Here is a 27,314-nt window from a genome sequence, read left to right on the forward strand (position 1 = left end):
CACATGGGGTCATATTGTTACACCCAGCTAGGAACAGATGCACATGTGGACATATTGTTATAACAGACACAAGTAAAATATATGCTCACGCACATACATCATTCGTTCAATATGCCTCATAAAAGCAATACGAAGGCAGTACTGAAACTGGCCCTGCCCTCAAGGACCTTCTGTCATATTAGGATAAAACAACACACACAGAAATATGTCAATACAACACATATACAAAGTCATTACAAAAAAACAGGAGAAAGCAGGACGGCCCCAGTGGCTCCAGAGATCACAAAGGCCTCATCTAGGAGGTGGTCCCTGAGCTGAACCTCGAAGGAAGCCAGAGATTACTGTCACACAAAGACACAAATGGTCATCTTCACGCACACTCCCGCACACAGACATCCTTATACAGGTAGACAGGCAAAGTTACAGCCAATCCATCTACAAGCATTTATTAAATGCCTACTATATGCCAGGGACTGGCCTAGATGCTGGGGATACAGACAAAAATGAAACCCTGCCCTCAAGAAGCTTGTTTTCTACTCACTCCAGCGTGCACATCTGTAGAGCGGCTCCCCCTGTTCTATCGGCTTGGGTTGGGGATTCAAGAACAGGGCACTCTGCACAACGAACACCCCTACTCCACCTCCAGCCCCCCGGGAGAAGGAGAAAACGCCCTCCTCGCCTACCCCTTTCTGGGGCTGAGAATGCACTTAGGAACTCAGGCCTCCACGATGAGGTGCAGAAGCCCTCCTTGGGGTTCTACCTCTTTGTCAGGGGATTCATTTGGGAGAGTCTCCCATCCCAGAGGTCGGGGATGGCCATTTTCTTCTGACTCCTCTACAAGGCCCAGCACAGGAGGGCTCAAAGAGGATGTGACCAACAAACAGGGACGCCCAGCAGCCCTGCCATGTTGGAGTGCACCCTGGGCATCAAGGAAGTCGCTTCCCACAGCTGGAAGTATTTCCTGATTTGTAAAAAAAAAGAGGAATGAAGGAAAGGGAGAGGGAAAGAAGAAGGTGTCACTGTATGATTTAGAGCAAATCACTCTGGGCTTCAGGCTGCCTCTCCTGTAAAATAGGAAGCGGGTTGTGAAAGATGATCTCTTTGGGCTTTTCCAGTTTTAAGTCAATTAACTCTAATTTGACAAATAGTAATTAAGCAATTATTATGTTGAGGGCACCATCTGAAGTGATGGGAGATACAAAGACAATCCCTGCCTTCAAGGAGCTTACATTCTAATGGCCGGTGGAAGCACATTATACATACAAATAAGTTCAGGCTGAGAAAAATGGAGAAAGAGTAGTAACTGGGGTCGATGGAGAAGATGAAGGAGAGTTTCACAGAGATGAAGATGCTTGTCCAAGTGTCTAAGGCAGGATTCAAAATCAAGTCTTCCTGGCTTCAAGTCCAACAACTCTGTCCACTGAGTCACTGGCCACCCCATATGAATATGACAAGTTCCACTTCGGACCACTTTTTTTGTGTTGTTGAGTCTGAGATGCTTTGCGGGACTTCTGGGAACAGACACTCAGCAGACAGCTGATGGTGCATTTGGTGTTCAGGAGAGAGATTAAGGCTGGATGTCAGAAAGATGGAGTGGGGGAAACAGCCTATCTGAAGCCCTGGGTTCTGATGTGTCCTTGTGGCACCCAGTCTTTCTCAGTTCCTTGCATTGTGGCTCTGACCCCGCCCCAATCTTCAATTCTCTGTTATCTCTAACCTAATCCAGCCCTTCATTGTCTGTTACCTCCAGATGGCCCCAGACACTTCTTATCTCAGTCCTGTGATGTTAGACAAGTCAATTCCACTCCCTGGGAAAGTGATTTCTCATAGGTATAATTAGAAGGTTGAGTCTATGAGTTGGCTGGATCCTTGGACCTCCCTGCTCCTCCCTCTGAAGTCTTCATTGTTCTTTAAGACCCAGCTCAGATGCTACCGCCTTCAGGAACCACTCCTGATATTGTGATGCTGCCCAGGGGCAGTATTAATGTAGAATGGGATGTGTGGGGAGAAATGCTCTCCCGCCATCTTCCCTGGGCCATTCTGAAGGGAGAGAACCTGAGGAAGTGGAGAATGGGGCTGGAAGTGTCTCTTGGTCACAGGCGAGGTACTGAACAGGCCATGGGCACATTCCCTCTTTGTAGGCAGACATATACAGCACTCAGTGGGAAGAACCCTGGATCTGGATTAGAATAGGCTTGGGTCCAAATTCTGGATTTGCCTCCGCTTCGTCCATTCTCATTCTCTCCTGCAGCCTGGTTCCCAACCTCATCATTCAACTGAAACTGCCCTCCCAAAGTTATCAATGATCTCTTGTCAAATCCAATGACTTCTTCCTCATTCCTTACCCTTCTTAACCTCTCTGCAGCATGCAACATTGTTAATCACCTTCTTCTACTGGACAGTCTCTCCTCTCTGGTTTTCAGGGCACTCATCTTTCTTGGTTCTCCTACCTGCCTGACCCCTCTTCAGTCTCATTTGCCAGAGTTTCATCCTTTGTCACACCTTCTGTGGGTATGCCCCAAGGCTCAGGAAGACCTGAATTCAAATCCTACTTTGGCCACTTACTAGCTGTATGACTCAGGACAAATCACTTAATCTGTCTCCATCTCAGGGTCATCTGTAAAACAGGGATATTTACAGAATTTATCTCACAGGTTGTTGTGAAGATCATATGTTTCTTTGTAAATCTTGAAGTAATCATACTTCTTGCCTGAGATGGGTGAAGGAAGGAATTTGGAACTCAACATTTTAAAAAATAAATGTAAAAAATATATTTAAAAAAATTGAAAGTACTACGCAAATGCTAGCTATTATTATCTATGTAGATAATCACCGGACACACACACACACTCACTCACTCATTCTCTCTCTCATCCCTAGTCTTTCATCACCTCCAACTACCTAACGGTCATGTTGAACTGGATTTCTCATAGGCATCTCAAACTTAACACATTCAAAACTGAACTTATTATTCTGTCCCACCCCACCAACCAAAACTTTCTATTACTGTTGAAGGTACCGTCATTCTCCCCATTTCCCAAATGTCTTCAACTCCTCATTCTTCATTTCACTTATTCAATCAGTTGTCAAATCATGTCATTTCTACCTTCATAACATCTTTCACTTCTGATCTCTCCTCTCCACCCACACAGCCACCACCCTAATTCAAACCTCATTCCCTCTTTCCTGGTTTATTGTAACAGACTCCTAATTGGTCTTCCTGCCTCGAGACTCTTCCCACACCCATCATCTATTTCCTACAGAGCTTTCAAAGTGACTTTCCTGAAGCATAGGTCTGACTATGTCATATCCTTCCCCATCCCAACCCTCCTCTTTATTCAATAAATTCCAGTGGCTCGCCATTACCTCCAATACAAAATAAAAACTCTTCTGAAAATGTTATCCACATCCAGAGAAAGAATTATGGAGTCTGAATGTAGATCGAAACATATTATTTTCTTTCTCATGGTTTTTCCCTTTTGTTCTGATTCTTCTTTCATAACATGACTAATATGGAAATAGGTTTAATACGACTGCACCTGTACTGCCTATATCAGATTGCTTGCCGTCTTGGGGAGGGGGGAGGTAAAGGAGGGAGGGAGGAAAAAAAAATGGAACTCAAGATCTTATAAAAACGAATGTTGAAAACTATCTTTACATGTAACTGGAAAAAACAAAATTCTATTAAGTGGGGAAAAAAAGCTCTTCTGTTTTGCAATTAAGGCTCTTCAGAACCTAGACCCTTTTTATCTTTCTAGTCTCCTGATTTACTCCCTACCACACAACCTTCAGCTCAAACGGCACCTGCAGGAGGCCATCCCAGACCCCCAGTCACTTGGGCCTTCCTATGTAAGGTCACTTTCTTTCTACTCTATATGGATCTTACACCTGTTTATTTACCTGTAACTTCCCCATTAGTATGTAAGCTTCTGGACTACAAGAACTTGGATTTTCTTTTCTTTTCTTTTTTTTTTGCCTTTCTTTGTACCCATGGTGCTTAGCATATCATCGGCCACAAAGTAAGTGTTTAATAAATGCTCTATACATCTTAAAGTCTTTGAACCATCACTATTATTCTTGGGCTCATGATTGCCCGACAGAAAAGGCAGGCAGGGATCATGACCTCCATTTTGTAGATGAGGAAGATGAGGCCTAAGCGGTGAAGCAGGTCCAGGTTCACATGTATAGCCAGAATGGTGGAATGAAATGGGCCCTAGACTCAGAGTCTGAACATCTAACTCTGAGCGCCAGTTCTGATACTTCCAGGTTGTGAGACCTCGGTGAAATTAGTTTCCTGAGACTCAGTTTCCTCACCTGTTAAACGAAGATAATAATATTTGCGCTCCCTTCCCTACTCCCCTGTTGTGAGGTGTTTCGTAAATCTTAAAGCCTACAGGAATGTGAGTGATTAACATTATGACTCTGGTCACAGTCTCTTTCTAAGCCTCAGTTTCCTCCTCTGTAAAATAGAAGCCATAATGCTTAAACCACCCACCTTGAAGGGTGGTTGTGAGGATCATATGAGGTAATGGACAGGAAGGTCTCAGGGTCTTGGTCAACCTTAAAGAGCTACAGAAAGGCCGGAGTTTGTGGCTAAGTTTCCTGACCTCACAGACTTTCCTGCATAGAGCTCCCACCTCCACCGGCCTTTCCCCGTTGCTGATGTACCCCTCCCCTCATTTCCAGAGCTCCCAAAACAAACTGGCTGGAGGCTCGAGGGGACCCTGCGTTATGTTAAGTGGCCATAATTAAGTTGCCAGCCCAGATCCCCTGTCCCTGGGCGGCATTAACGCTCTTCTCATCATTACTCCCAATGAGTCGCTGCCTCTGAATTAAGGAGTAGATGGATTCCTATGGGGAGAGGGTCGGGATGTATATGCATATGTATATGTGTACATATGGAGAGGATGAGTCCTCTTTGTCACACATGCAAGAGGAAACTGTGCCTATTTTCTTTGATAACCTTCTGACCACACTGGCACCAGGAGAGAGCCCTTGTAAGTGAAGTATCCACGGGAGATGACTGTCAGGTATCAGCATTGGACGGCCCTGGGGGTCGGCTAGAAGGCAGCAGGTAGTGAGTGACACATCTCTGCCCTCCATCCCAGTGTGTGCTCTCCCTTCTGAGCAGGGGATTTGCTGACTTGCACCCAGCAGCCCCTCAACCGTGGCTGCAGCTCTGAAGCCTCCCTCATGGCCCAGCCCCTGATAAGGCAGTAATTAGCCCTCACCCCATTTTAATTACCTGCTGTCCAAATAATTACCAGCTTGTTTATTTCCCTCAATGGCAGGGGCACTTTTTCGCTGGTATTGATTTCATGTTTTCTTGGTTTGTTCATTATCTCTCCTGCCCCTGTTTAATGGGCCCCAAGGTGGAGGGGGTGGGGGGGAGGGAGGAAAGAAGGAAGGGGGAGTGGGAGTAGGTAGGACAGAAGAAAAGGAGGAAGAGAAAGAAAGGGAAATGAAGGAAGGGGAAGGAGGAAGGAGGAAGGACAAACAGTATAGAGGAAGGGCTTATTGAATGCCTCATTTACTGTGTGACTTTGGGCAAATCATTTCCCTTCTCTGAAACTCAGTTTCCTTCTCTGTGCAATTAGGAAAGGATTATATTAGAATCTCTAATGTCTCTTCTAGCTTCTATACTCTGAGGTCTAAAGCCCCTCCTAACTCCAATATTCTATATTCTGTGTTCTGAGGTCCCCTTCAGCTCCATTCTATGATTCTAAGACAATTCATCTCTCTGTGCCTTGGTTTCCTCATCTGTAAAATAAGGGAGTCTCCAAGGTTCCTCCTTCCAATTCTTATGTATTTAAATATAAGAAAGAAGACAGAAGGCCAGAGGGTATGTGTGTGACATGAGGTTTCTGTAGCCAGAAGTCTTGGAAGGGAGAGGCCTTCCTGAATTCCCTCCCACGGTCATGGACTCTGGGATCGCATAGGTCTCTGGGTTGGGGGAAAGGAATAGGCTGAGGAGGGACAGCAGGGAAGCACAATGTTCAGGGGAGAGGCCCCAGGAAAATACCATCATAGGGTAGACCTTAGGTGGTTCAGATGGCATCCATCCATCCATCCATGTGTGTATCAATCTATCTGTGTGTGTGTGTGTGTGTGTGTGTCAGAATCCCTCCTCAGCCTGACCTCCCATCTTGGTCCCTTTGGCCTCCTTCTCACCTGCCTCCAGGTCGTCATGGAGACGCCTCTGTTGCCGGCTATAGAAGGCTGGCAACAGAACTCAGCAACTCTCCCCTGCTGTGTGTGGGGAAGGGGGGGAAGAGGGAAGACAAAAGTGGGGGAGGGCTCTTGGTGAAAGGTAGATAGGCTGGAGAGGGAGAGGGCTGGGGCATCTTTGGGGGAAGATTTAGGGCCCCTGGAAGGGGTCATTAGTGTCTAATAAATCACTAATAATTGCATGAATATTTAAATCTTTAAAAAAAAAACCCTTCACTGGGCATGGAGAGTTCCCCTGTATTGGTATTTATTGCTATCGAGCGGGAAGATATAAAAGTTGGTATCGGGCTGATTGAACTGGCTGTTATCTCAGCCGCTAAATGGGTAATTGGGAGCAAGAGACGCTATCAGCAGATATAAATTACCTACAGTAAACCCAGGGCATTAACCAAGGGTTTATTATCAATTATCCCCTAGCTCGTTCTCCTTAAAACGAACTTTAAGTATATTAATGGGAAAATTTACGGGTCTTAATGAATTGAAGAAGAAAGGATGCTGGGGCCTCTCCCCCCACCCCCACATGCTGGTTGGTGGGCCAGGAGCTTGGGCTCTTAGGCCAGGTCTGTGGCTGTTTCTCACCTGGGGCCTCTCTCACAAAGACGACTCATCTCCTGGAGATGATACGGAAAGTGCCAAGGTGAGGCCCAGGCAGCATGAAGAGCTGTCTTTGTGTGAGCCCCAATCCTTTACTGTGTCTTTGGGAACCTACATTCTGACAGCAACCTCACCTTCACCAGGACCAAGAGACCCCACATTCCCAAGGCAGACCCATCCTCATTGGTATCGGGAAGACTGAAATTGTACGGCAAGCCCAGAGGCAAGTCCGGGTCCAGTCCAGGTTACAGACAGCTGTGCGGCAGTGGAAAGAGTTCTTCATTTGGGTTCAGGAGACCCATGTTGGAATTCTCGCTCTGACGCTTTACTACAAATAAATTTGGGCAAGTCATTCGAGCGCTCTGTCCCTCAGTTTCCTCATCTGTTAATCAGGCATAATATCCTACCTTAAAAAATTGTTATACAGATGAAATGAATGATGCATGTGAAGTGCTACAGAAATGTAAGCTACCCCCTGAAGCAAACCTACCCAGGCCTAGCCTAGCTCCACTGGCTTGGCCTGGAAACCCCCAGGCACACAGGCCAACCCGCCCACGCCCCAAACAAAGACCTGTCCTGCTTTCTTATCAGAACCAGGGCTCCTGTGTCCAATTCGCCTTCTCTCTCTCAGATACCCTCATCCTAGAGGAGCTTCAGGTCCTTCCCTTCTAATTCCCCTGGGACTGATTGCTGGAAGAGACCACAGAACTCATCTAACTCAACTCTCTCATTGAGCAGAGGAGAAGGAGATGCCCAAGGGGAGGAAAGGACTTGCCCACAGTCACAGTGGAACTGAGAGTTGAACCAAGTCATAAGGTAACAGAGTCAGGGTAGAGGCCATCTAGTCCAACTCACCCATTTAAAAGATGAGGAAACTGAGGCCCAGAAAGGTTCTCTAGAGGCAGCTAGGTGGCACAGTGTCTGACAGAGCCCTGTGCCTGGAGGCTGGAAATTTGTTTTTATTGTTCAGTTGTGTCCAACTCTTTATTTATTTATTTATTTTTTATTTTTAGGCAATTGCGATTAAGTGACTTGCCCAGGGTCACACAGCTAGGAAGTGTCAAGTGTTTGGTCCGAGGCCGAATTTGAACTCGGTTCCTACTGACTTCAGGGCCGGTGCTCTATCCACTGCGCCACCTAGCTGCCCGTATCCAACTCTTCATTGCCTCACAGACCAGAGCACACCAGGCCCTTTCATTCCCCACCACCTCCCAAAGTCTGTCAAGGTTTATGTTTCTTGTTTCCATGACATCCCCTATCCTCTATCCTCTGTTGTTCCCTTTTCTTTTGCCTTCAATCCTTCCCAGCATCAGGGCCCTTTTCAATGAGTCCCATCTTCTCATTATGTGGCCGAAGTATTTAAACTCCAGCTTTCAGTGATCTGAGTACAAATCTGGCCTTGGACACTTACTAGATAAGTGACCCTGGACAAGTCACTTCACTGCGGTCTGCCTCAGTGTCCTCAACTGTAAAATGGGGATAAAAACAGCACCTCCCTCCCTGCATTGCTGTGAGGAGCAAATGAGGATATTTGTAAAGTGCTTAGCAGAGTAAGCTTAGTACATACTCATGTGCTTAGCACTGGTACAAAGTACGCCCTTAAAAAAGGCTTGTTCCCTCCCCTTCTGTGACTTGCCCAAGGTCACAAAAGTGACATTGATGGCATGTGAGCCCATGTCCTCTGACTCAGAATCCTGTGCTCTTTCCTTTCTGTCATGCTGCCTTTCACTCAACCAATACACATCTGGTTTGTTGTGGGGGCCCTGTCATAAAAAGAGGGTTAAAAAAACCCAAACTTCTTTGTCAAGGGCAAGAAGTTCCAAGAAGAGACAGGACCACTGCTCAGGGTAGATGGGATGATGGCAAAAGATGCTAGAAATAAATAAGTAAATAAAACAGCAGCTATTTATACATCACTTTCATGTTTGCAGAGTGCTGCGTATACATTACCTCATTTTATTTTCATGACTCTGTGAGGGAAGTGTTAATATCACCCCTTGTTTACAGGGAGGGACACTGAGGCTCAGAGAAGTTAGTGACTTGCCCAGGAAAAGAAAACAGAACTACTCAGCTCTCGTTTTGCTTCTGTTTTCTATGCCAACGAAAAAGTTCTTCTGACCGGGAGGGACAGAAAAAAAAATGATTAATAGGGAATTGAAATCCCAGATAAGCCAGGAAAGGGTAAGACAGCACCTAGCTCCTTTAATGGGTTCATGTCCCCAGGCCTGGAAAACTATATCTCAGAGTACTGGAAACAACAAGGCACAGGAGACTGACTGAGTCTCTATCAGTGGTCCTCAAATAATCACAAACAATGGGAGCAACAGGGAGGGCTCAATGCTTGTCCTAGTTTTTAGGAAGAGTAGAGGGCATAAAGTCTCTTAACTATACGCTGGTGAGCCTGACGTGTATTCTTGGCAAAATTCTGGAGCGTATCAAAGGGATGGCTTGTGAGCATTCAGAAAGGGAAGTGGTGAATGCTAAGGGTTTCCTCAAGAAAGGGTCATACCTGGCTAACCTCACTTTCTTTTTGGTAGTTTCTACACTGGTAGATCTGGGGAAAGCTGATGCATACCTAGATATCAGCAACACATTGGACAGAGTCTCTCACGTTCTTCTTGCAGACATCATGGTGGGCGAGATGGGAGTACAGGTGGGTGGAGATGCTACAGGGTGAATGATCAGATCCAAAGAGGGGCCGTTAGTGGAGGGAGTCAACTTTCCAGTGATTAGTGCTGGGGAGACATCTGTCCCTGTACTCCTGTGCTAAGAGTTTTATCAATGACTTGAGTGAGGACACTGATGGCACGCTAATTAAATCTGCAGATAATACAAAACTGGGAGGGATGGCTAACATACTGGGTGACAGATTCAGGGTCCAAGAACATCCTGGGAGGCTAGAACAATGAGCCATATTGAACAGGATGAAATGGAACAGGGCCTGCCTTTGGGTTTAAAAAACCAACTTCTCAGGTAGCTGGCTGGGCAAGAGTTTGAATGAAAAGGATCTGGGGGTTGTAAATGTTCACATGAATCAACAGCACGATAGAACAGCTAGAAAACATTTATTTGACCTTAATGTGGCATGAAGATGAGATTATTCCTGGTGCTTCACAAAGCATCCAGAAGGAGGGCTATGGGTTAGACCACATTTGGAATACTGGTCAGGCTGGGGTGCCACTTTTGAGGAAAGATACTGGCAAGCTGGAATATCCCCAGCTAAAGGTGACCAGGATGTTGATCAGGGTGTGTCATTCAAGAACAGGATGAACATACTGGAGATATTTGGCCTGAAGAAAACAAGGGTTGGAGGGCAGAAAGAGAGCTATCCTCGGGTAGAAAAACAGCTATCTTGGGCAGAAAGAGAGCTATCCTCGGGTAGAAAGAGAGCTATCCCCGGGCAGAAAGAGAGTTATCCCTGGGCAGAAAAAGAGCTATCTTCGGGCAGAAAGAGAGCTATCCTCGCGTAGAAAGAGAGCTATCCTCAGGCAGAAAGAGAGCTATCTTGGGCAGAAAGAGAGCTATCCTCGGGTAGAAAGAGAGCTATCCCTGGGCACAAAAAGAGCTATCTTCGGGCAGAAAGAGAGCTATTCTCAGGCAGAAAAAGAGCTATCTTGGGCAGAAAGAGAGCTATTCTCAGGCAGAAAAAGGGCTATCCTCAGGAAGAAAAAGAGATGGCCTTAAGTACGTGAAGGTTTATTGTGTGGAAGAAGGATTGGATGTGTTTTGCTTGGCCACAGAAGGGAGAAAGAGGAGGAATGGGCAGAAGTTACAAAGGCAGGTTTGGGGGTATACAAGGAAAAGCTTCCTAATGATCTGAGTTTCTTTGATGTGGAATGGTAGGTTTCCCCAGTCTTCAAGCAGAAGCTAGATAACCACTTGATGGGGATTTTGTAGATTCCTGTTAGGTATGGGATGGACAAAAGACCCCTGAGGTCCCTTCCAGCTTTGAGATTTATAAACAGCCTGCTCAAGAACGTCCCCAAATACAACTAACTCCCCCTAATAGTTAACTGAAGATCACTCTCCCAGGAATTTATTTAAAGGGCTCTTGAATCTCTGTTTTCAGTGGATATTGCTTCTTAGGATAATAAGTTCTATGAATTTACTCCTACATACCATGGAGGACTCTCTGTCATTTGTCCTAAATCTAGGCAGCTCCATGGAGCAGTGGACAGGGCACAGGAAGACTTGAGTTCAAATCCAGCCTTAGACACTTACTAGCTGTGTGACACTGGGCAAATCAGTTAACTTCTATTTGCCTCAATTTTCTCATCTGCAAAATGGGGGTAATAATAGCATCTACTCTCCCAGGATTGTTGTGATGATAAAGCGAGATATTTGTAAAGTGCTTTGCCAACCTAAAAATGCTACATAAATTACTGTTATTATTATTATTATTATTATTATTGTGTTTATCTACTACCTGGATTCAAAGAGGCTCAGTCTTAGGGTCTAGAGTTTGATGAACAAAACCATGTGATCATGAATATCCTAGCAGTTTGGGGAGAACTTAATGGGATGTAGATATCTCAGCTTGATAAGAGGAAAAATTTCCTAACAATGAAATCTGTTCAAAATTCCACCGTTGATGCTTATTCCCTGTGTGACTACGGGCAAGTCACTTAGCTCCTCCGGGCTTCAGCATCTTCAGTCTTTCACAGTCCAAGGACTCTTTTACCTCAACCCACAAGCATATTCACTCAGGTTTTCCCAATTTTGAAAAATCCTTAATGCCGTGGGCAAATTCATAGATTGTTAGAATAGGAAGGAGCCCTAAGATTATGTGGTTCAGCCCTCTCAATTTACAGATGGGGAAACTGAGGCCCACAGAAAGGAAGGACTTAGAATCATACTAGAGCATGGCTGGAATGGACCGCAAAACACAGTACACAGAATGTCAAACCTAGAAGCAACCTTAAAGAGCGTCTAGGCCAACGCCATCATACCATAGATGAAGAAATCAAGGCTCAGAAATGGGAAGCGGCTGGTATGAAGTCACCCAGGGAGTCAGTGACCTCTCTCTCCTCCCTTTCATCGCCAGATTTCTCCAAAGAGCCCCCTTGGCTCACCACGCAGCCCAGTACACGGCACTGCTCCATGGTTTTGCCATCCATTCCCCGCTCCTCTCTAGTCTGGCTTTGGCCCTCACCATTCTCCTGAAACCGCTCCCTCCACAGTCACCAACTTCCAGTTCTCAATCTCTTGCTACTGACTCCTCATCTCTCTACAGAGCTTGACACGGTTGCTCATCTTCTCCTCCCCCAAATCAATAACTGCAATGATTTGTTTCTTTAATGCTTCAAGGATTATAAAGTGCTTTCCTTCCAACATTCCTGTGAGGTGCTGATCTTCACAAAGGTGAAGTGGCTTAGATGCCACCGCCCACAGGAAGGCTTCCTGGCCCTCCTGGTGGCTAGTGCTCTCTCCCTCTTCAAATTGGCATGTATTTTTTTGGGGGGGAGGCAACTGGGGTTAAGTGACTTGCCCAGGGTCACACAGCTAGTAAGATCCAAGCGTATGAGGCCGAATTTGAACTCAGGTATTCTTGACTCCAATGCTGGAGCTCTAGCCACTGTGCTACCTAGCTGCCCTACATGTATATATTCTTGTCTGTTCCTACATCACACCTGTCCAGTAGCTTCTTGAGGGCAGGAGCTCTTTCTTTGTAGCCACAAAGCCTAGCACGATGACTTGCTCATAGTAGGCACTTAATAAATGTATGTTATATTGGATTGGACTGGATCGCTGGACCCTGGCCGATACTATCCTCCCAGGATACCTAGACTCTCTACTACTTACCCCTCCTTTGGCTTCCACGATACTTCTCCCATCGTGCTCTCCTCCTACTCTGCCCCTTTTCTACTTTGCTGTTTCTTTCCTCTCTAGTTCCCAAATGATCAGTCCTCAGGGCTCTGTGAATCAAAGGTTAGGGAATTATTCCATGATCCCACACAGTCTCAACAGTCTTGACTCTAGCAGATTAGCTGACTCTCAGATCTACGTATTCAGTGCTGATCTCTCTTCTAATCTCTAGACCTACATCTCCAGGAAGCCTGTTGGACAACTCTACCCAGTGTTACACCAGAACCTCCAACCCCACGTGTCCTCCTCCTCCCCAAACCTCCTTCCCCCAATGGCACTCCCTCCCAATGCCAGGCAGGCAGGTCTGCTAAGAGACCTGGGACAATAACTCTCTGTGTGACAAGGGGGCAGGTCACTAACCCTCACTGGGCCTCAGTTTCCCCATCCTTCAACTGAAGGGGCTGGACTAGATGGCCGCCAAGGCCACTTCTGGCTCTAAATCTCGGAATTTATGGCATCACTAGCGGTCTCTCAGGTTGGCAAGTGAATAACAGGCTTCCTTCTCTTTCATCCCTGATCGACAATCTGTGTCCAAGTCCTGCCAGTTCTTCCTATGAAATGGTACCCAGGCTTGCTCCTCTGCCTCCCTCCCACTGCCACTACCCTACTCTGGGCCCTCATTACTTCTCCACTGAACTATTTCAAAAACCTCTTAATGGGCTTCTCTGTTGCCCTTTCCAGTATAACCTTCCATCCCACTGCTCCTGGTTCTTGTCTTGGCCTCTGAAGCCAAGAAGAACAAGTTGAAACCCTTCTCAGTATTTTAATCCTCCAAATATTTGAAGCCAACTATCATGGCCTCCTCTTCCTCCTCCCCACCTGATCCTGAGGCTTCTCTTCTCTAGGCTACACATTTCAGTTCCTTCAGTTTATCCTCATGTGACGAGGGTCTTTATATGAGTTTTGTACCTGGGCTGACAGGCAGGAGAGGCCCCTTCCAAGGGTGGTGGCAGGAGGGGAGAAGGAAGGGAGGTATGTGAGACAGAGCTCTGGGGCCACTGGCTCAAAGGGTGAGCTCACTCCTGTGGTTCATCTGGTAGTTCCAATCCAAAATACATTTGTTAAATGCCTGCTACGTAAAGGGCACTGTGCTCAAGGTGTTTGGGATACACAGAAAAAAAAGAAAAAATTAGTCCTGGTCCTCAAGGACTTTACATGCTATTGAGGAGATGCCACCAGGTAAAGCATTAAGTACATATATGTGTAGGTATGTGCACACATGTATATAGAAAATCAACTGAGGCGGGAAAGTCTGCCAAGTCCAGACTTCTCAGAGTAAGTGGTACATGACCTGAGCACAGAAGGGAGCTGGAGAATCTAAGATATGGAGGGGAAGAGGCATGGAGGAGAGCCTATGCAAATTCATGGCAGCAGATGTGACGTCGACTTGGCCAGAACGGAGAGTGCACGAAGGGGAATCATGGGAAATGAACCTTGAAGGACAGCTTCAAGATAGACTCTGACAGTTTAAATGCCAAACAAACTAAAGAATTTGTGCTTTCTCCCAGAGGCAATAGGGAGCCACTGAAGGATTCTGAAAAGTGATGTGATCTGGTTAGACTTGTGCTTTAGGAAGATGAATGGTAACCGTGTGGACAGTGGCTGGAAGAGAGGGCAGGTTAGAAGTCAGGAGCCTGAGTTAGGAGGCCATAACAGTAATGTAGGCAAGAAGTCATGAGGGCCTTAACTGGGACGATGCCGACGTGAGCAGAGAAGGGAGCAGATACAAGTGGTGGTGGATGGCAGCGAGAGGAGGGAGGCCAATGGGTCAGGGGGAGAGGAGATGACCAGTTCCATTTTGGACATGCTGAGTGACCACAGGACGTCTAATTGGAAATGTTCAATTAGCAGTCAGTGACAAGGACTGAAATTCAAAAGAGAGACTAGGGCTGGCTAGAGATTTCATTTATATAGACTATAATATATTAAGAGGAAAGCTCATGAGCTCACTATAGAAGGAAGGAAACAAGTATTAATTAAGCACCTACTATATGCCAGGCACTGTGGTAAGTGCTTTACAAATATCTCATTTTATCTTCACAACCACCCTAGAAGGTAGGTGCTATTGTCCTCATTTTATTTCTTTTTATTCTATTTTAGTGTTTTATTCCATTTCTATTTTATTCTATTTTATTGTTTTATTCTATTCTATTTTATTTCATTTTATTGCATGCTGTTATTGTTCCCATTTTACAACTAGAGAAACTGAGGCAGACAGAGGTTAAATGATTTGCCCAGGGTCACACAGCTGCTAATTGTCTGAGGCTGAATTTGAACTTAGGTCTTTCTGACTCCAGGCCCAAGGCTCTATCCATTGAGCCACCTAGCTGCCTCTAAACGAGAGGGTGTACAGAGAGAAGAGGGCCCGGGATGGAGTCTTAGGTGATACCCATGGTTGGAGGGCTGGACACGTATGTTGATCGAGCAAAGGAGGCTGAGAAATCAGGAGGAGAACCAGGAGACAGCATCGTCAGGAAAGCTCTGGGAGGAGAATATTCTCTGGGAGGAGGGTCCAGAGCTGTAGAAGCCATGAAGGATAAGAACTGAGAAAAGGCTGAGATTTAGTAATGAAGAAATCCTCAGCAGCCCTGAGGAGAACCGTTTCAGCTGAGTGGTGAGGTCAAAAGCCAGGAAGAAAGGGGTTAAGAAGTGACTGGGGGGGAGAGACAGTGGAGGCAATGACTAGAGAAGACTTTCGTCTAGGAGTCTGGGGGTGAAGGTGGGGGGAGATGGAACACGGTCTCCTCCTGTCTTAACTGTGCTTGTTAACTAGGCACAAGTAAGGTGGTACACTTTAGGGATGGTGGGCACTGGATGGCGGGGGCTGTACTAATGCCTTCTCCATCTGCCCCCTTCTCTCCCCACTCGTCGTCCCTCTGACCATGTACATTTTTTGTCTGGGGGCTGCTGGTATGGGGGGGCCTGGATCTAGGCAGCAAAGAGCCTTTCACTCAGCAATCTGAGTGGAAGCTTACCCACTGACCCCAACAGGGCTGAGGAGATAGATGCCTGAGTGGTTTCAATCTCTGTGTGTATGTGTGTGTGCATGCAGATGCACATCTATGTATATCACATGTCTATATGCATGCATACACATGACAGAAAAATGAATTCTCTAGTGCCACCACCAGTCCCCCAGCGTCACTGCATGACTATGGGTAGTTATTTTCTCGTCCCGTTCTTGCAGACGCCTGGACAAAGGGGGAAGGAGCCGTTGCCATCTCCAGCTGGGAGGAAAGGGGTTTGAAGGCAATGCCCATAGGATAAAAGGACACATTTCTCACACAATCATAGCTTCCCATAGCATGAAGGGGCAAGGGCCTGGACTGGTAAGCTGAGTATAGCTGAAACCCCATTCTTTTTTTTTTTTTTGGGCTAGGCAATTGGGGTTAAGTGACTTGCCCAGACACACAGCTAGTAAGTATCAAGTGTCTGAGGCCAGATTTGAACTCAGGTCCTCTTGACTCCAGGGCCAGTGCTCTATTCACTGCGCCACCTAGCTGCCCCTGAGCTCATCCTGGCAGCCCCATGCTTCTAGCCCCACCCTACTTTGCTGTACCTAAATACTCAGTGCACCTCCAATCCTGAGGTTTAAAACTTACGGTGGGCCATCTCATCACCATCACCATGCTTCCCTTCAGGCCTTGGCTTGCATGGAAGATAACCAAAGTGTTGGAAGTTGGCCTGGTTGTGAATTCCCAGATCCTAGGTGGATGAACATAGTTCAGCTGGAGGAGCCCGCAGTGTGGGTAGTGCTACTTTCTCATCCTCAAATGCTGGGACTCATACCTCCCCTGGTCCCCGGGGTGCCAATCTTCCACCCTCTTAAATTCAGCCATTGCTGGGACAAAGCTTTCTTTGCCCTACCCTGGTTGCAGATCTAGGCTTCATGCCATTCCTCATATGGGCTGTCTTCTGTTTGTAAATTTCCTTTCTACAATGAAGCCTCCAAAAATAAACTCCAAATTCCAGATGTGGACCGACCAGGGTGGGGTACAGCGCCACTGTACCCCTCCCTGGTTCTGGGAGGTTCATTGCTATTCATAATACCACCTTTCACAAAATGTCAGAGCTGGAGAAGACCTCAGCATTCATCTGGTTTGACACCCTAATTTGTCAAATGAGGAAACAGATGCTTAGGGAAAAACGACTTTTACAAGGTCACAAAAGCCAGCTGAGTGGCAGAGCTGGGATCTGAACTCAGGTCTTCTGATTTCAAATTCAAGCCTCTGTTCTGTCTCATGATGCTTTCCTCTGTGGTTTAGTGGCTATTATTTTAATTGGTGCTCTGTATAGGGGGCAGGTCAAGGTTAACGATCTTCCATTTTACAGGAAGGAAGGAGTAACTACGATGATGGGAGGGCAGGTCATTCAACTCCTAGGCTGGTTTGGCCTCTGCTCTGCAGCCCTGCCTCTCAAGTGACAGGGTAACCAGGCACGAACCTGGGGAAACTTTGTTCTGCATCTCTCAAAGTGCCGGCCTCGGAGACAGCTACAAATAGGAAAGATCCAGGTGGGAAACGGGGAGGGCAGGGATACTGAAACCTGGCTGTCTCCCCAAACTCCAAAGCAGCAAGCGTCTGTACCACACACTGCAGTACTACAGGAACTCAGACCCAGCCTCCCTGCCTGCCCTGTGGCCTCATGGGCGAGCTTGTCTTTCCAAGGCAGGGCAGAGAACTCAGTTCTTCTCACAGGATCAGAGGCCACAGGCTTAGAGCTGGCAGGGCCTTTGAGGTTTCCTGGTCCAACCTCCTCGTTTTTTTACCAGAGAAAAAGGAGGCCCTGTTGCCAAGTGGCCCATCCGAGGTCATGTGGATGGCACAGCTGGTATTGATAGGATAGAGAGCTGGGCCTGGAATCAGGAAGACCTGGATCCCACTCTGGCCTCAAACACTTATTAGCTGCATAACTCTGTTACTTAATCTCATCTGCCTCAGTTTCTTTAACTGTAAAATGGGGATAATAATACTGAGACAGCTGGGTCTGGAATCAGGAAGACAAGTTCAAATTTGACCTCAGATGCTTACTGTGTGACCTTGGGCAAGTCACTTAGTCACTGTCTGCCTCAGTTTCCTCAACTGTAAAATGAGGATAATAATACTGAGGCAGTTGCTGACACAGTAGGTTGGGTATTAGACCTGGAATAAGGAAAACCTGAGTTCAAATCTAGGATCATAAACTCAAAACAGCAAGGGAACTTAACAACTGTCTAGTCCAATATGCCCTCATTTTATGAATGAGGAAACCAAGACTCAGAGAGGGTGACACCCAAAGTCGCACAGCCAGCAAGTGTCATGGGTAGGATTTGAACCCAAATCTAGCATTTTAACCACTGCACCCCACTTCCTCTCTTGTGACCTCCAGCTCAATCCTCTTCCCTTTGCATCAGGCTGCCTTTTAATTTGTATTACGGGTGAGTGATTGGGATACTTGCTGACTGTGACCCAGACCACACAGTTTTTCTCAGGTTATCATGAACTTAAATTTCCATGGCACTTCTCTCCCCACCCCCATCACCACAGAGGGACCATGACGTATGAACAGGAGTGGAGAAAGATGATGGGACTGGGGTCGGCCATCCAGGGTGGGGATCAGGAAGGCTTCCAGGGAGCGCTTTCCCACACTAGGCAGACCCTCCCCTCTTCCCTTCCCCTCCTGGTTTTCGCTCCATCCTGCTGCCTCTTCCTTGATGAATAATCCTTTCTTTGGTGGCTATAATTAGCCCCAAGCAGAATAATTCATAACCAACTTTATTTCTTGTGGCATCTTTCTTGCTAACGTGTCATGGTTGCCTAAGAGGGATCGGCGGGAGGGGAGCAGTTGAGAACTGCTCTCTCCCAGCCCCACCAAGGCCACAGTCAGGGGCCAAGGCTAGTAAGCAGAGGGATGACTCTGGACCTGTGGAGGCCAGAACCCAGAACCCTGACCCGTCCTGGTGAGCAAGTCTTCACCAGGCACCTACTCCCGTGAGCCCAGCCCTGGACTCAGTGTAGTAGTGCTGGTGGGGTGGGGAACAGATGAAAATTATGGCACGGTCCCTGCTTTATTTCCTCTAATAAAGGTAAGCTCCTTTGAGAACAGTGGCTGTTTCATTTTATGTCTTTGTAACTCTAGCATCAGGCTTGGTGCTTAGCATACAGTAGATGCTCAATAAATGTGATCAATTGATTGATTCAGGGAACTCACAGTCTAATTGAGTGCTGCTCCTCTCACCCCACAAAGAATCAAAGAATGTCAGAGCTGGGCAGGATGTTGGAGATCATATAATCCAACCCCTTCCTTTTATAGAAAAGGAAACTGAAGCCTAGAGAGAGATGACTTGCCCACGGTCATATGGCTAATAAGTCAAAGATTTGAGACTCAAACCTAATTCTTCTGGCTCTTGAGTTCAGAGAAAGTCAAACCTTTGCACAGAAGCTTTCAAAAAGCTTTCATCATCAATTGCTCCTTTGAATGGCCCCCTGGAAGAGACAGGTCAGGGACTTCTATCTGCATTTTACAAAAGGGGAAACTAAGGCTCAGAAAAGGGAAGTGATTTATTACCTTCCTGCAGAGTCAGGGATGAGGTGAAAGGGTAGGAGGCGTGCTACAGCCAATAACCACTAGAGGGCATCAGAAAAAGGGGTGATTTGGTGGCGTCCCTGACAGAAGACTTCCTGAAACACTCATCTTCCCCCTAGCTCTCCCAGACCTCAGAGTAGGGAGAGAATCTCCTTCTCTTGATCCCCACCCCAAATATAAACGTTAGGTTCCATCAAAAAGAGGCACTGTGGTACGGTGGAAAGAGTACCAGATTTAAAACTGGAGGACCTGGGTCCTCAACCTGGCTCTACTATGTACTATCTGTGTGACACTGGGCAAGTCACATCTCCCCTGGGTCTCAGGGAGCATCCTGGGCAGCTAAGTGGCACAGTACATGACCTGGAGCCAGGAAGACCTGAGGTCAAATCCCTCCTCAGACATTCACTCGCTGTGTGACCTTGGGCAAGTCACTTTACCTCTTTGCCTCAGTTTCCTCATCTGTAAAATGGGGATAATGATAGCACCTATCTCCCAGGGTTGTCATGAGGATCAAACGAGGTAATAATTGTAAGGTGCTTAGCACAGAGCCTGACATATAGTAAGTGCTATATAAATGCTGGTTGTATTATTATTATTATTATTGTTGTTGTTGTTGTTGTTGTTTCATAGCACTTAGCACAGTGCCTATATAGTAAGCACTGTATAAAGTTAGCATTATAATGTTAACGTTATTAGCAGTTTCCTCACCAGTAAAATTAGGAGGTGAGATTAGACAATCTTGGAGATCTCTTTCAGTTCTAAATTAATGGTCTCCTGATAACTTCCATATTAGGATAGGGACTGTACTGGTAATTTTATTTGCATCAAGAACTCCCAGATGAGGATATTCTCTCTGACAGTGCAGGTAGCCACCTCCACTGTAATTTACAGTCTCAGCGAGTTGCCAAGGCCACTGAAGTTGGTTATGTGACTGACTTGCCAGGGTCGTAGCCAGCATGGTTCAGAGGCCACACTTGAACCCTGGTCTAACTGAGACTGAGGCGAGCTACCTATAACATACTGCCTCTCCAAAGTCCTTCTGTGTGCAGTGAGTGGGGGTGGTACAGATAGAGGGGGCCTGTCTGTCCAGCCAGTCTAGGTCCTTTGTGAAGGGCCCAGCCCCACCTGGGACAGCCCACATCAACAAATCCTTTTGGTTGGTATGGCAGAGTAGTATAGAAAAAGGGCACTGAATTTGGATTCAAATATTGGCTTCAATCAAGTCACTTAACCAATTTGGATCTAAATTTCCTCTTCTGAACCATGAGGGGAATTGGATTAGATGATTGTTGATGGTCTTTTCAGTTCCAACCCTATAATTCCATATATTGAGAAAGAAAACCAGGCAGTGGTAGGTGGTGGGGAGGGTCCTGGTGCCCCTCTCCCTGACACCACTTGGTGGCCTACTGTGGGTTCTGACATCAGCCCTTTTCTGCCAAGATGGTCATAGAACAAACTCCCTCCACCCTGCGAGCCTCAGCCTCCCTGCTCTGCCTGGCTCTGCCAACGGCAGCAGGATTATTCTTGGCTCCTGTGAGGTGTGTCTCTGATGGAGAGAGATAAATAGACGTAGATATGTCCTTGCTGGTCCCGAGCTGGTTATTAAAATGAGCATGTGGCAGAAAAAAATGCTGATCAGTGGTTACTTCATTCAGGGAAACACAAAGGTGGCAAAAGGAATGAGAAATGGCCTGGCCAGCCTCTCTTCCTAACGCCTACCAGGCCCAGTCCTCCCACTTCCCTCTCTACAGGCCTACCACCTCCCAAACCCTACCCTGAACCTAGTATCACGGCCAAGCTCGATCCCATACCCAGATTCCTACCTCTCCACTCCCACTCCAAAACTCAGCTCCTTTTTCTACCCTCTCCCATGACTCCAGCCTACTCCCTTATAGGCCTGGGCACTTTTCCAACCCCACGGGGAGAAGCTTGAGTTTTTTTCCTGCTACGCCCTTAAAGGAAAACTACAGAATCTATTCACCTGACCCCCTAAGTCAGGGTCTGGCTCCTTGGCCGTGGGTATTCCTACCAGTGTTAACTGGACAGGGATAATAATAATAATAATGACTAACATTTATATAATGCCTACTATGTGCCAGGTACTATGCTAAGCACTTTACAATTATTATCTCATTTGATCCTCATAACAAACCTGGTAGGGAGGTGCTATTGTATCCTCATTTTATAATTGAGGAAACTGAGGTACTTTGCTAAGCACTTTACAATTATTATCTCATTTGATCCTCATAACCTCTGGTAGGGAGGTGCTATTGTATCCTCATTTTATAATTGAGGAAACTGAGGCAAACAGAGGTGAAGTGACTTGCCCAGAGTCACACAGCTAGTAAGTGTCTGAGGAAGGATTTGAATTCAAGGCTTCCTGACTCCAGGCCCAGCACTCTGTCCATTGCATCGTCTAAGCTTCGGAAGACAATGCGCTTTCCCATTTCCAGGAAGGAAATGGGGGCGAAGAGCAAGGGATGGACGAAGACCTTCTAAGCTGGTAATGGTGCTGGGGAGGAAAGGTGCAGATAGAACAGAACCTGGATGCCCCCAGGCTTCTGGGGTCTGCTTCCACTTCCTTGGCCGTTTTAAGATACGTCATCTCGTTTGCCTTTTGGCTCTCAGAGGATCACAGGATTCTGAACTAGAAGGAATCTTATTGGTTGTCTATTTCAAGCTCCACATTTCAAAAAAGGAGGATACTGAGGCCCAGAAAGTGGAAAGAATTTGCTGCATTGTCATCATCATCATCACCATCATCATCATCATCATCAACATAGTGCTTTAAGGTTTGCAAAGTGCTTTACAATTATTATTTTATTTTACCGTCACAACAATCCTGGGAGTAGGTAACTATTATTAACCCCATTTTATAGATGAGGAAACTGAGGCAGACAGAAGTTACGTGATTTATCTAGGGACACACAAGTAAACTAATCAAAGAGTCATAGCTACTAAGTATCTGAGGCAGGATTTGAATTAAGGTCACTTTATTTACTGCATCATCCAGTGATGCCCCAAGGTCACAGTGGGTAAACAGAGGTGGAATTTGAACCCACTGTGGTTTTTTTAAAACTATATAATGGAGGAATGCAGGTAGAAGGAGATTAGGGGATATACGGATTAAATAGGGAGCTAGCAGCTAACCAAGTGTCATGCTGCCCTCCTTCCTAAAGAAATAAGGTTAAGGGAGAGAGGTTCTGTTAGCCATACGACTGAGATCAAGGGGGTCAACAGAGAAAGCCCCACCTTGGGAACAGAAGAGGCTGGTGGTCTAGATAAACCTCACCCCTATCTTGCCATAAGACTAAGACTGGCCCAAGTGACATGGTTATCCCACCCAGCTGAGCTGCTATGACAAAGGCCATTCATCATGACTGCTCTAGTGTCTGAGTTCCCCGTCACACATTGCTTCATCTTGCTGCCCACAGGGCTTGGCTGGATTTCTGCCAAGTTCTCCATTCTGTTGGTTTTTGCTCCTCCCCTATCAAGTCCTCACATAGCTCAGATTAAGGTAAGCTCCCTGCCCTATGGGGGTGGTGAGACCCTTCGGGCTTCACTTCACCATCTAGTTTTCCTTTCCCACAGCTGCAGATCCTGGGCAGTGGCACCTCCCCCCAAACCAAGCCCTGACCTGTTGAAGAAGCAGACACCAAGCAGGGACTCAGATTCTAGGGGGCAAAATGGCGGTGACTCTTTTTTTCTGATCCTGGGGAAACAAGGCTGAGGGGCGTTGAGAAGGAAAAACCACAGAGGCTCCTTTAGTCTCCTGGTAGTAGTACAACATTCCCTTCTCACATTTATTAACTGCTTCCTACTACATTCAAGAAGGACAACTAGGTGGTGCACTAGATAAAGCAGACAGTGCCAGGCCTGGAGTCAGGAAGACCCAAATTCAGTTCTGGCCTCAGACATTTCCTAGCTGTATGACCTTGGGCAAGTCACTTAATGCTGTTTGCCTCAGTTTGCTCATCTGCAGAATGAGCTGGAGAAGGAAATTGCAAACCACTCCAGTATCTTTGCCAAGAAAACCCCCAAATAGGGTCAGGAAGAGTTGGACATGACTGAAAATAACTGAACAACAATAGGAGGTCCTGTGCTTGGGGCTGGGAATATAAAACTAACAAAACTATTCCTAATAGGAATCACAGGCTATAGAGCTGGAAAGGATCTCAAAGCTTATCTGATATTATTATCTCATTCAATAGATGAGAAAATTATGGTCCAGAGCTATTAAGAGACCTTACTGCCCTCAAGGAGTTCAATTTTGTATGGAGGATGAGACCTAAGCACTTTGGTATAATGAAAAGAGCCTGAAGTCAGAAGACACAGATGTGAATTCTGGTTCTGACAGTTAGTAGTAGTGTGACCTTGAGGAGGTCATTTAACTTTTGAGCCTCGATTTCCTCATCTATAAAAATGTGAATGATGCTGCTTGTACTACCTTCCTCTCTGTATGACCTTGTCAAGTAAGCACTTTGGGTGTCTCGTTTTCCTGACATATAAAATGAGGGGATTGGACTGGATTATATTGGGAAAGTGTCATTATGATCCAAGTGGGATTATATGCAAAAGATTGACAGAAACAAACTTCTAGGAAGTACGTGAGGAGAGAGATTACTGAGCAATCGGGCCTGGGTATGAAAATGCCAATGCCTAACCTAATCCCCCAATCCCTTCTTCCTCTGCTGTTACTAGTGCCCAATGCCTCAATGAAAAGGAATCAAGAGGGACACAGCTTCCAGGAAAAAGGAGGTGACAATCCCATTGTCCTCTGCCCTCACCAGGTTTTATTCTGAAGTACCATGTTCAGGTATGGGCACTGTGGTGTAAGAATGACAGATAAACTGAAGAGTTTCTGCAGGAGGGCAAGTAGGATAGTGAAGGGCTATGCATCCATTACATACGAGGACCAGTTGAAGGATCTGAGTACATTTAGCTCAGAGAAGGAAAGTCTCAGGGGGCACATGAGAGCTGTCTTCAAACATCTGAAGGGCTGTCATGTGGAGGAGGAACTACATTTGTTCTGTTTGGCCACAGAGGGCAGGACCAGGAGCTCTGCAGGGAAGTTAGCAAGAGGAAAATTTAGGCTCTTTGTTAGGAACGTTGCTTAATAATTAGAGCTATCCCAAAGTGGAAGGGCTGCCTGAAAAGGTGGTGGGTTCCCATTCTTTCAGGTCTTCAAAGAAAATCTGGCTGACCATTTGTTGGTTTTATTATAATGGGGATTCCTTCTTTGTAGATGGCCACTAAAGTCTCTTATAACTCTCACATTCTGTGATCCTGTAATGCAAAGTCCAATAGACACCAGGGAACGTGAAAAGAAGGGAATAAGCATTTATATAATGCTTATTATGTGCCATGCACTATGCCAAACACTTTTTACAAATATTACCTAATTTGACTGGGAATTTGAATCATAGGTTGTCATAATTTTTTGGGGGGCAATTGGGGTTAAGTGACTTGCCCAAGGTCACACAGCTAGTATATCTCAAGTTTTTGGTCTGAGGTTGGATTTGAACTCAGATCCTCCTGACTTCAGGGCCAGTGCTTTATCCACTGTGCCACCTAGCTGCTCCTGGTTGTCATAATTTTAAGGAACTTTAGAGACTGAATTCAACATGCCTATTTTACAGATGAGTAAACTGAGGCCCAGAGAGGGAAAGAAACTTGCCTGAGGTTACATGGTGAAGTTGAGAGCCAGAACATGTCCATCACAACAGTCTGTCTCTTCTAACCATTTGAGATGGGGTAGGACCCCACTCCCTTGTATCACACTGGCTAACACCAGTAGAATGAGATTGGTTGGGGGCAGCTAGGTGGTACAGTGGATAGAGCACCGGCCCTGGAGTCAGGAGGACCTGAGTTCAAATCCGGCCTCAGACACATAATACTTCCTAGCTGTGTGACTCTGGGCAAGTCACTTAACCCCAACTGCCTTACTAAAAAAAAAAAGAAAAAGGAAAAGAAAAAAGAAAAAAAAATGAGATTGGTTACTAAGGCAAACATGGTGCCATAGTGGTCAGGTTGATGGAGCATAGGGTAGGTGGTATCAGTACCATCTCATACTCAGGCATGTAAGTGAAATGGTGATAGGAGACAGCAATGGAATATGGAGAGATGAATGAATCTTGGGTTAGCAGAGGGAATTATCTGTCTGCCTGCTGGAGCAAAGTGTAGCTGGTGAATGCTGGAGAACTATCCATGGTGCTAGACAGAGAGCTGGGTGCTGTCCATGGTATACAGTGGCACACACTATCGGGGCCTAGTTAGAATGATGCTCCCAGGGAGCTGTCCTTAAGGCAAGGATCCCAGGGAGGAAAAACAGGTTTTAGAAATGGAAGAGATCTTTCCAAGCCCCTCAGTTTCATTGTTCATAGAGTTGAGAGCAGGAGGAGATCTTATAAATTGTCTAGTACAACTCCTTCATTTTACAGATGAAGATATGAGGGCTAAAGAACTGAAATGACTTTCCCAAGGTCACAAAGGATGGAAGTATCAAAGAAGATTCATACCAAGCCCTCTGCCTCCAAATCCAGGGCTTCTGCCACTATACCAGACTCTTCAGGGACCCTAGGCCTAACCCCTTCATTCTCTTCCCCAATCTCACAAAGCACATAATCCAGTAAAGACCCAAGGCCCCTACACTTTGTTAGTGAATACTTGTCCATCTCCTGCCAGCAAAGCTCCTATCAATCAGATCCAGACAGTTTCTCCTGGGTTCCACTCAGGTCATGGTCTCCAAAGGCCTTAAACCTTAGCATTAGGTCCTTCCAGCAGCCTGAGCTGGGAACCTGGGGGAGCCATCGAGGTACAGCTGGGCCTGGGCAGGCAGCCGCTAAGGCACAATGCCAGCAGCATTAACTGGAGGGCTTGGCACAACACTCCATTCCTCCCTGGGCCTTGCCAGGCAGGCTGCCCATTGTTGGCAGACGGCACATGGTAGGGGGTGGCAGACACTTTGTGTTGATGGCCTGGTGAGATCATGGGGGCAGAGCAGGGAGGGAAGACCATCTTCAGAAATAAGAGAGAGGTGGGGGCTGTGAAGAAGAAAGGGCAGAGGAATCCAGTGAAATCGAGACTGAAGAGAAAGGAATACGAAATTTGCATCTCTAGGCTGGCAGGGGTGGAGGGAGGGAGGACACCTCTGGTCTGCAGGGATAATGTCGCCCCTCAGTACACATACCCTCATACAGTTACATACAGTCACTTACAAGGTCAGTCCATAGTCCCTCTATAGTCCAGTAGTAAAACTCTGATGTGGCTTCCTCATTGATAGGCCCAAATATCCCTCCTGTTCAGTATCATCCATAAACTCCTCCTGACCTTGTTTGAAGCTGTTTCTGTTTTTTGCCGGGACCTCCTCTCAAGGTGACAAGCTCCATAAATTTAACCCTCGTGGGGTGATGTAGAATTTCCTCTTGTTTATTCTAAATCTGGATTTCAACTTACTGAGAAGGTGGGGAGGAGGTTTCTGTTATATTGTTAGAAGCAATTAGGTAAGTGCTGGGGATAGATTGCTAGGGTGGGAGTCAGAAAGACCCGAGTTCAAATTCTGCCTCAGACACTTGCTAGCCATGACCCTGAGCAAATCACTTAACCTCTGTGTGCTCAGTACGGTCTCATCGGTAAGATGGGGAATAATAAAAGCACCGACCTTCTAGGGTTTTTGTGAAGATAAAAAGATACCAAAGCACTTTGTAAATCCTGAAGCACTACATAAATCTGAGCTATCAGTACTACTAAAACTGGGATTTGTTTTTAAGGAATTGGTTTTTACGCATCTCCCTTTTTGGCCTCCACCTTTGTCTCTCGAGAATGAAAGGTCCATCTCACCAGGCAGCCCAATCTCTTCTCTATCCCAGTGGTCAAAACAATAATTACATGTATATAGGGCTCTCTAGTGACAAAGCATTTTTCCCTTTATTCGATCCTCACATAAATCCTGCGGACTTCAGATCATTATCTCCACTTTACAGAAGAAAGTGATTTTTGAGTGACCTCAAGCAACTGAGGTCCAGAGAAGGGCACTGATTTGCCCAACATGGCACAGTTAACAG

The sequence above is a fragment of the Vombatus ursinus genome, unplaced genomic scaffold (genome assembly GCF_900497805.2).
Source record: "Vombatus ursinus unplaced genomic scaffold, bare-nosed wombat genome assembly UNPS02014785.1, whole genome shotgun sequence".
NCBI lineage: Eukaryota > Metazoa > Chordata > Mammalia > Diprotodontia > Vombatidae > Vombatus > Vombatus ursinus.